The sequence below is a fragment of the Myotis brandtii genome, unplaced genomic scaffold (genome assembly GCF_000412655.1).
Source record: "Myotis brandtii unplaced genomic scaffold, ASM41265v1 scaffold449, whole genome shotgun sequence".
In the NCBI taxonomy this organism is placed as follows: domain Eukaryota; kingdom Metazoa; phylum Chordata; class Mammalia; order Chiroptera; family Vespertilionidae; genus Myotis; species Myotis brandtii.
Genome location: NW_005367171.1, coordinates 1,209,680 through 1,219,632, shown reverse-complemented (window position 1 = coordinate 1,219,632; position 9,953 = coordinate 1,209,680).

The following is a 9,953-nucleotide window of genomic DNA, read 5'->3' as shown; positions in this document are numbered from 1 at the left end:
TTAAGTTCAAAAACCTGTGTTGATAGAGAAGCTATTTTTGATAGCAACATTCAAGAAGAGTCATGGAAACCATGACTGTACCCAACTTGCAATCTTTTCCTCATGGGTGTTAATCTGGAAGTCATTTTTTCTGACAAAGGATCATGGCTATAAAACTCCTCTTGGCATCATAGCATAGTAGAAATATAGAAACTTTCCAAGAAACAGAGACAACTATAAATCTATTCCTGGGTATCTCAGAAAACATATTTATGGAGCATTTGGAAAAAACAAGTATTCTTTGCAATGACATGGGCCAAATGAAGATGCAAAGGCTGAGAATTATCTGAAAATAAGACCTAATCAGCAATAGCTGATGATAAAGGGGCATAATTATCCTGGATAAGAGATACTCCTGAGAGCTATGACAATCCTTTAAGATGAATGATTAGTATTAATATTATATATATAATAATAAAAGCATAATATGCTAATTAAACCAGACAGCTGAACTGATAATCTTCTGGACATCATTCAGATGTCCTTCCGGACGAAGCCATGGTGGCAGGGGCCAAGGCAGAGGCGTTAGGGATGATCAAGTAGGCAGGTGAGGGGTTAGGGGTGATAAGGCAGGCAGGCGAGTGGTTAGGGATGATTAGGCAGGCAGGCCAGTAGTTAGGAGACAGCAGTCCTGAATTGCAAGAGGTTGCAGGCCGGGCTGAGGGACCCCCCCCTCATGCACGAATTTCATGCACCGGGCCTCTAGTAACTTTATATAAAACTAGAGGCCCGAAGCATGAAATTTGTGCAAGAGTAGGCCTTCCTTCCCCCAGCTGCCGGCACCAGCTTCCCTCCGGCTGCTGGCAGGCACCCAGGACCTGGGCTTCCCTCTGGCCACCAGCAGACACCCGGGACCCGGGCTTCCCTCGGCATCCCCGGCTTCATCTGGAAGGATATCCGGAAGGATGTCTAGTCTAATTAACATATTATGTCTTTATTATTAATAGACTAGAGGCCCAGAGCACAAAAATTTTTGCACTGGGGGGGGGGCCCTAAGCCCGGCCTGTGCCCTCTCGCAGTCTGGGACCCCTCGGGGGATGACCACCTGCCGGCGTAGGCCTGCTTCCCGGGGGATTGGGCCTAAGATGGCAGTCAGACATCCCTCTGGCAGCCCGGCAGCCCTTGGGGGATGTCCACTTGCCAGCAGGGAGCAGACCTAAGCTGCAGTCAGACATCCTTAGCGCTGCTGAGGAGGCAGGAGAGGCTCCCACCACCACCACCACCACTGTACTGGCAGCCATCAGCCTGGCTTGTGGCTGAGCAGAGCTCCCCCATGTGGGAGAGACTGACCACCAGATGGCAGCTCCTGCATTGAGCATCTGCCCCCTGGTGGTCAGTGTGTGTCATAATGACCAATCATACAGTTCGAGAGCCCATACACATAACTACCGTGGTAAACTTCTAAACTTTACAGTTCATTTTTCATTAAGGTGAATGACATGAAGTTCTCACAAAGTGAGTGTGAACTCTAGGAAATACCTTGTTTTGCCTTCCCGTCTCATATTTTCAATTTAATCATAAACAATAAAGTTTACAATACTTTAATGTTATTGAGAAAATATAGGAAGACAGTGTCTATTTTTTTCTATGTTTTTGTACTTCTCCTCGTAGAAGTAGAATAAATTACTCAAATTCTTATTTGTGTTAAAAGATGGTGGCTTGTTTGTAGCATCATCCTAAATCTCTCTCTCTCTCTCTCTTCTATTTACTCGCAGGTATCTGGGGTTTGTTTAGCTTCTATAATTGCAACATTGTTGCATCCGGAGCTCAGAGCCGGGCCGCGGCAGGCGGGGAACCTTGGCTTCCACCATCACTGGAGCAAGCAAGCCTCATGTTCGCTTCAGCTGCGTGGCTGCCGGCCGCCATCTTTGTTGGCAGTTAATTTGCATATCGCCCTGATTAGCCAATAGGAAGTGTAGCGGAGGTATGGTCAATTACCCTTTTTGTTTTTTATTAGATAGGATAATATATAATAATAATTATAACAGTAATAGCTAACATTTTACGTATTTCGCTAAGTACTTGATGTAAAATATCTGACTTAGTATCTATAAAGTAGTCACTATCATCCCCCTTTTACAGAAAATTAAATGAGTTTAAAGTGGTTAAATGGTTTATCTGAAATTGTTCAGATGGTAGGTGGCAGAGGTTGGCTTTGCCCAGTACAGTTCGAGAGCCCATACTCATAACCACCATGGTAAACTTCTAAACTTTACAGTTCATTTTTCATTAAGGTGAATGACATGAAGTTCTCATTCCACAAAGTGAGTGTGAACTCTAGGAAATACCTTGTTTTGCCTTCCCATCTCATATTTTCAATTTAATCATAAAAAATAAAGTTTACAATACTTTAAGGTTATTGAGAAAATATAGGAAGACTGTCTATTTTTTTCTATGTTTTTGTACTTCTCCTCTTAGAAGTAGAATAAATTACTCAAATCCTTATTTGTGTTAAAAGATGGTGGCTTGTTTGTAGCATCATCCTAAACCTCTCTCTCTCCTCTCTCTCTCTCTCTCTCTCTCTCTCTTTCTCTCTCTCCTATTTACTTTCTCCATGGCTAAATGAGGGCTTATGGCTTATATTGTTTCCACTCTCTACAAAGTAAGTGACAAAACCGAGATTCAATCTAACAGACCCAAGCAAATTTCAACTCTCTCTGCTCCATATTCTTCCCGATCCTAAAGCTGATATTGTAAGCTTACCCCACTGGAACATGTCTGCGATTTTCAATTGACTAGAATTTGTGGGAGATTGTACAGGAATTATTTAGTGCCTGTACAATATGCTTTAGAATAAGAATAAGGATTAACATCTAAGGGAAAAAATCATTCCATTGGAAGATGGGGTAGACTTCTTTTGACTGTAGTGGCTGGTGCTCATTGGTCAGAAATTTGATTTAAGAGGTGCGTTTTGGTTGTAAATGTTGGGATCCTGAACTGCAGGAGTATAGTTTTTAATGTGACCCCAGATACAATGTCAAGGCTGCAGTTAGCAGAACTCTTTTCAAAGGTTCAGAAAGCTTTGTCCAGAAGTTTAAATAGGAGAGATCTGGTTTGAAGGAAAGAGAAATTCCCTCAGGTTAGGATTCTCTCTTAGGAAGCATAGTATAGAAGTAGCTTCATTTCTCAAAGGATTTGCTAAAGCCAGCCCTGGTCATGAAAGCTAGAGAGAAATAATGGGCAGGCTTTGATTTGATATCTAGTCTTTTAATTCATTTTTTTCCTGTTATTCCTTCTGTATCCTGTTTATAAGCCAAAGTGAAGATAATTATTTTCCTCAGAAGTTAGATTTTGGGATAATCAAAAGACTAGTGGTTATACAAGCTTAAAAGAGAAAGGAAAATCTTTGGAAGAGAAAATATATAGTAAAGATTTTATTGTTCTCTAAAGGTACAGGCTCACTGAACACCACCATCAAACTAGGACCAAAGAACCTAGGTGAGACTACCTGCTAGGATAATTAATGCTCAGTGGCCTTATGAGAGAAACTCTATGGTAATAGACAATGTGTGATGGTACTAAAATTCAAAAATAACTTGTGTTCATAAAGGGGATGGAGGTAGAATATATTGCAGCCATAGAATTTAAGACATTTAGCATTATTATCTTTAATTTCCCTGTTATAATCATGGTGTGCTTGCCTTCTAGATGAAGTTCAGAATCGTTCAACTTGGAGAACTGGAAATACAAGACTTAAAGTTATATATGGAAATGATGTTGTTCTGCATGTATGTGGAGCCAGCAAGGCCAGAAGAAAGCCTCAAGGAAGTCCTAGAGACAAGGAGTACCACCACTGTAAATGTCTGTATTTTTTCAAAGGGATAGGACAGGGTCAAATGTTACTTCTCTAAAATACTGGTCAATGCAGAGATGGTTTTCTGCCCTGAATGTGTGAGGTACAATGTCACAAAAATTTTTCCAAATGTGGTTAAATTTCCAGATCATGCATTACAAACATGTAGCTGAAATAAATGTTTTCTCTTCTTTAATGCTTTTTTTCTCTATCTACATTTTGGCTTTGTCTTTCATCAAAATTATGTGTCTGGCTTAGACAATCTGCTGGGATCTGAAAGCATGCCTATGTTAGGGGCCCCCATAGCCTAGATGGTTGCTTGTGCATTCGACATATTGTGTGAGAGATGCTGGTGCCATCGTGCTTCCTCTTTGCCACTTTGGAGTCTTCAGGAAAAGTGGGATGTACGAGAGAGCCAGGATTTTGTTAATTCGCCTTTGAAGCTCCATGGGATCCCTTTCCTGAGGGTGAGTGTGGAGAGACAGTCCATACCTGCACTCAGAGCATTGATTCTACTCAGTGTCTGAACTAAAATCTTTGAGTAATAGTGTGCTCTTATCTTCATTTGACTTTTTTGACATATTTCAAAGGGGTGGAATTCAGGACTGGGTGGGTTGGTGAATGGTTCTCAATGAATACTTTTACAATCGTTTAAAAGTCACCATTAAATGATTCTATTTGTATTATTCCATTTACGTGAATTATCCAAAAAAAAAAAGTAAATATACAGAGACAGACGGCAGATTAGTGGCTTATTAGGAATAGAAGTGAGAATGGGAGTTGCTGCACATTGGTACATGATTTTTTTTAAAGTTCTGAAAATGTTCTAAAAATAGATGATGGTGATGGTTACATACTCTGTAAATTTACTAAAATACGTGAATTGTATGATATGTGAATAAAGCTGCTTTATTTTAAACATAATAAAAACAAACCCAAAACTCAGAACTCAGCAAGGAGTATTATACATGAATATCTGATCTGAGTGGATCCTAAATGAAAACTGCTGGTAAAAGGCTGATTTCAGGGTGACCAGATCAGATAAGCAGTATTCTTTAGGCCAAGATTTTTCTTAAATGAGTGCTGTACATGTTACCCCACCATTCATTGTAAAAGAAGCTACAACCAAGAAGAGCAGATTTTAACTTTCTTCTGTGTCCCACAGCAAGGACCCTTTCCCACTTTGTTAATAACTATGTAAATACCTCTTGGTAAGTCATAAAGGACATTTCATTTAGATTTTATGACTAATTATTTTAAACATATGTGCTATGCCTTATTGTCATAATTGCAAAATACATTATTTATGTCAAAGTGTAACCATTTTCCCAAGGCTTCTTGTTACATACACGAGTTATTGTTACAGGTAAAGTTTTATAAGCCCTTCAGGAAAATCAGTCTGGATAGCACCGTGATCCACACATTGTTCTTCATCAAACCTGTTTTTAAGTGAAGCAGTCTATATGCAAATGGGTAACCATGATTTGACCAAAGGTATAGAACAATTTTATCTGGAGTTTTAACCTACATTTGAATTAAAAAGAAAAAAAACTGATGATTTTTCTAAGTAGGGCTTTTCTAGCACCAAAAGATTAACTATCATGAATCGTATTTCTCAAACTTATTTGATGCCTTTCACAGCACCCTATCCAATGAAGAATGAGAACTCAGGCCTTATTCTTCAGGATTCAGAAAGATTTTCGTGTTCAACACTCCACATATTCTCAACCTAGTTGTTCACTTGAATTCTTCACTTCTTCCCAGTTATGAAATTAAGTAGTTGGTTGGATTATATACTTGCCTTAAATTCCCTGTCTCATCTGTGGGCAGTGTATTATGGATTTCTTTTTCTTTATTCTAAACTAGTCTGGTTGCTTGGTCCAGCTCCCAGAACATCATGTAGGTTCAGAACTTTGAGCTTCAGCTCCTTTATGAGGGAGCTAGCTGAAGTGACAACACAACTATTGGGCAAAACAGCAGGGGAAATACAGCCCAGCAGTATGTCTACCCACAGAGGCAGAGCATTAACTGGAGATCTGATTTTGCCATAGACCCTACAGAATAACATGGTTAACAGGCCAGTATTCCCGTGAATGCCTCTTCTGTTGGACATATTCCAAGCAGTAATTAATGTTTCATGCTGCAGCAGGGAGGTGCAAATACACCCTTGGCCCAAACTTGAAAGTCCTATAAAAAACAGCAGCGTCTGGGATCGTTGTCTATGATAATAAACATACTAGGTAATTATTTATGGGCATCATTCTAGACTCATTCTACTGGACTCATTTTAGAAGGACATCAGACAATGGGAAATCACCAGAATTAAACCTCAAGATCAGAGAAAAGTATGCAAATATGGCCACATTAAGGAAGGGAGAAAGGAAGCAGCTAGGGTTTTTTTAATGAGCTGGATCACAGTTACTAAATATTTATCAGTTCAGCAAAATCAGAGTTATGTTGAACTCTAGAATGTGAGACTAAATCTGAAATGTATTATATGTTGACTATTCCCCACTACTACCTTTGCCATTCAGAATACCCCACCTGCCATGGTAGAGAATATAAAGCAGAAGTAGTGGGCCACTTGTTTCCTGAATTAATCCTTATTCTCTCTTCTCTCTCCCTTTCCTTCAAAGATGGATCCCATGGCAACCTTGCTTTGTGTCCAGCTTCCCATCTGGGCTTGGCTTTGATTTAAGTTAAAATTCTTCAGATCCAGAGCCTTGGCTTCTAGACTTGATTCTTGGACATGTTGCTTGCTTGGCTCTGATGTTATTTTTGTCTTTGGGGTTTGGTCAGGAATGATGCATTGCTATCCTCAGTCCACCCTGAATTATAGCTAGGTTAGGCAATTCTCTCTGTATTGTCCTCATAGTAGGAAGTGAAATCAGTCATGGTTATAGGTCTGGAGGTGAGCCAACAGAGAGAGATCTAATGCCCAATCCTCCTTCCCCTGCCCTGCTCCCATATCTTCTGTGCATGAAGAAAAGTAGACCAGGCTACAGGAGTGATCATAAAAACTAACATTTATTAAGCGTTTACTTCATGCCAGATATTACCTTATTTAATCTTCAAAATAATAATGGAATCTGTGACACAACATTTTTGGAATTTGGGTTCTGCCAGAGCTTTGGAGATGTATCCCGTGGAACTAAGGAATTTATAGAGTATGAAATGGAATAAAGAAGAAAGTTGCCTGGGATATGGGATAGTGGTCTTAGCATAGATAGATGTCCAAATTATGCTGGGAACTTTATTCAAATCAAATTCTTGTATCTCTAGACATTTGTATTTTCAGTTCTTAATTAACAATCTGCTTCTAATAGGATTATTCATCCTTCTTATGCATTTGATATAGGGATGAAATCATTACAAAATGTGTAATCTTTCATGTCATTCCCAGGAAGTTTTGAGTAGTAATAAGTAGATTCATATTTATTATGATTAATAACATTCTCCAAGACTATGTAACATAATGGATTCACGGTATCTACCTTTGGAATCAAAAGCGGAAAAGACCTAAATTATTTTGAAAAAAAAAAGAGAAAGACTTGAAGGGAAGGGACATGCACTATGGATGAAGGATATATGATAGGTGACTCTGCAGCTGAGAAAGGAGGTTTGGAGTATCTGTGTGTTAGGGAATTTTTTCTAAATAAAACATGTGCTGTATATACTCCTTTCTCTTTGAAATGTTGAATGAATGATGCATTGCTCACAATTAATTTAATATGAGTGGATTCTCCATAACAAATAAAAATCCCCACTTGGTTTTGCTTCAAGTATTGGCACGGGGTGAAAATAAAGATTTTACTAGTGGTCAATTTAAGATAGGTGTTTTGTCCCTCAAGTGTTAGTCAGATTTCAGTCAGATGGTGATAGTTAATGTCTAACTTCCCTGATGAAAGGTGGCACATAGATGGTAGAGGCTGCACACACTCTGCAATAAAGAATAAAGAATCCTTCCTGATTATACTTTAACTATTTTGGTTTCAATATACAAATTAAACAATGTTTAAGAGCCTTCCTTTACTCTATTTTTAGCTCCATATATACCAAAATTCTTTAAATAATAAAAAATTTGTTGCCCACTGTAATATTGTGATATAATAAGACATATATGTTTGACTTTGTCCCTGGATCCTGGCTTGGAACTTCTAAGCCCCTTGGAATCTTTGGAATGATAAAAGTGTCATTTTGAATGCTAATAACATGACTGCTGGCTGGAGTCTTTAAACAGCTTCAGAATTTGGGCTGGTTGCCAGAAAGACAAAAGCATGATTAGAAGGTTGGGGCTTTCAGTTCTGCTCAGGAACCTCTGGGGAGGGGAGAGGGCCAATGATTTAATTGTGCTTATGCAATGAAGCCTCCGCAGAAACCCTAAACAATGGGTTTTGAGAGTTTCCATTTGGTAATTCCTCCATTGACTGTGAAGGTGATGCACTCCAACTCCACAGGGATCGAAGAGCCTTTGCTCCAGACCTTTCAGGACCTGGCCCACGGTACTTTTTTATCTGGCTGTTCATTTGTATCCTTTGTAATATACTTTAAAGTAAACTGGTAAGTGTCAGTAAATGTTTCCCTGAGTTCTGTAACCCACTATAGCAAATGATCCAAATTGAGGAAAGGGTTGTGGGGACTCCCAATTAATAGCCAGTTGGTCAGAAGTACAGGTGACAACCTGGGCCTTGTGACTGGCATCTGAAGTGGGGGCAGTGTTGTGAGACTAAGTCCTTGTCCTGTCAGGTCTGCACTAAATCTGGGTAGTTAGTGTCAGAATTGTGCCGTCCAGGTAGTTGGAAAACTGGTTGTATGGGAACTCCCCTCCCCCACACACGCACATATTGTGACAGAAGTATTCTGAGTAGATTAATAAATTTTCATTTACCCTCCAATAGGCTTTTAGTGATTTTAAGCAGGTGGGTAAAATTTTCCCTACTCTAAATTCTCTAATAACATTTGTTTTTAGTATTCTGCGGACTCTCAGAAGGAATAGACACCTACTTTTTTGATGTTTGGCCAGGCAAGAGGGACAATTTAAAGTAGCAATCAGGAGAATATTAATATTCTACCAGTTTTGTTTGAAAATCCTTAAATGAGGCACACAAAAGTGTGTGTGAGAGAAAGAGAGAGAGAGAGAGAGAGAGAGAGAGAGAGAGAGAGAGAGAGAGAATATGTGTGGATGAATGTATAGTTAAGTGTGATTTTGGAATTAAATATTTTAATAATAGATAAAGTCTATATATTATATATGAGATATAACATTATATGAACTATTATAACTACATACACAAGCAAATTTGGCACAAGTTCTCATTTTTTATTGTCTATCATTTAATTTCCAAGTCCTTTGTATATATCTTACAGCATATACTTTATAGTATATATCTTACAGCACTCCCTGACTTATTGTTACTTATAATTATTTCTTATTTAAGATTAAAGTGGACAAAAAGGATTGCTGTCTGTATTTGTTTGCTAGGGTTGTCTAACTGAAAACTAGGTGACTTAAACCAAAGAAACGTAATGTCTCACAGTTATGTGATGAAGGTGTTGGCAGGGTTGGCTCCTTCTAAGGGCCGTAAGGGAAGGATCTGTTCCAGACCTCACTCCTTGGCTGTCTTCTCCCTGTGTCTTCACATTGTCTTCCCTCTGACTATGTTTGTGTCCAAATTTTCTCTTCTTATAAGGACGCCAGTTATTTTGTATTAGGATCCATCCTAATGACTTCACTTTCACTTAATTACTGTGTAAAGACTCCATCTCCAAATAAGGTCACAATCTGAGGTACTGGGGGTTAGGAATTCAACATAAGAATTTTGGAAAGACATAATTCAACCCATAACAGATTCCTTTCCCTGGAAGCTGGAGATTTTCTGTGGAAGCCTTCTGGGTTTATCTGATTGTCTTTGATAATTTACAACTGGAGATGGAAGGTAACTTGTTGTGGAGGGATAATGTCCCTTGTACATAGAATTCTAAAGGTTTTATCTTTTGAAGATGTAACTAATTAGTTCTCCATGTAAAGAGGCCTATTTTGTATCAAATAGAAAAAAATCAGCATTCTTATTTGTCTATAAGTGATATTCTTTAATTCAGTTTTGAGCCAGTTTTTATACCT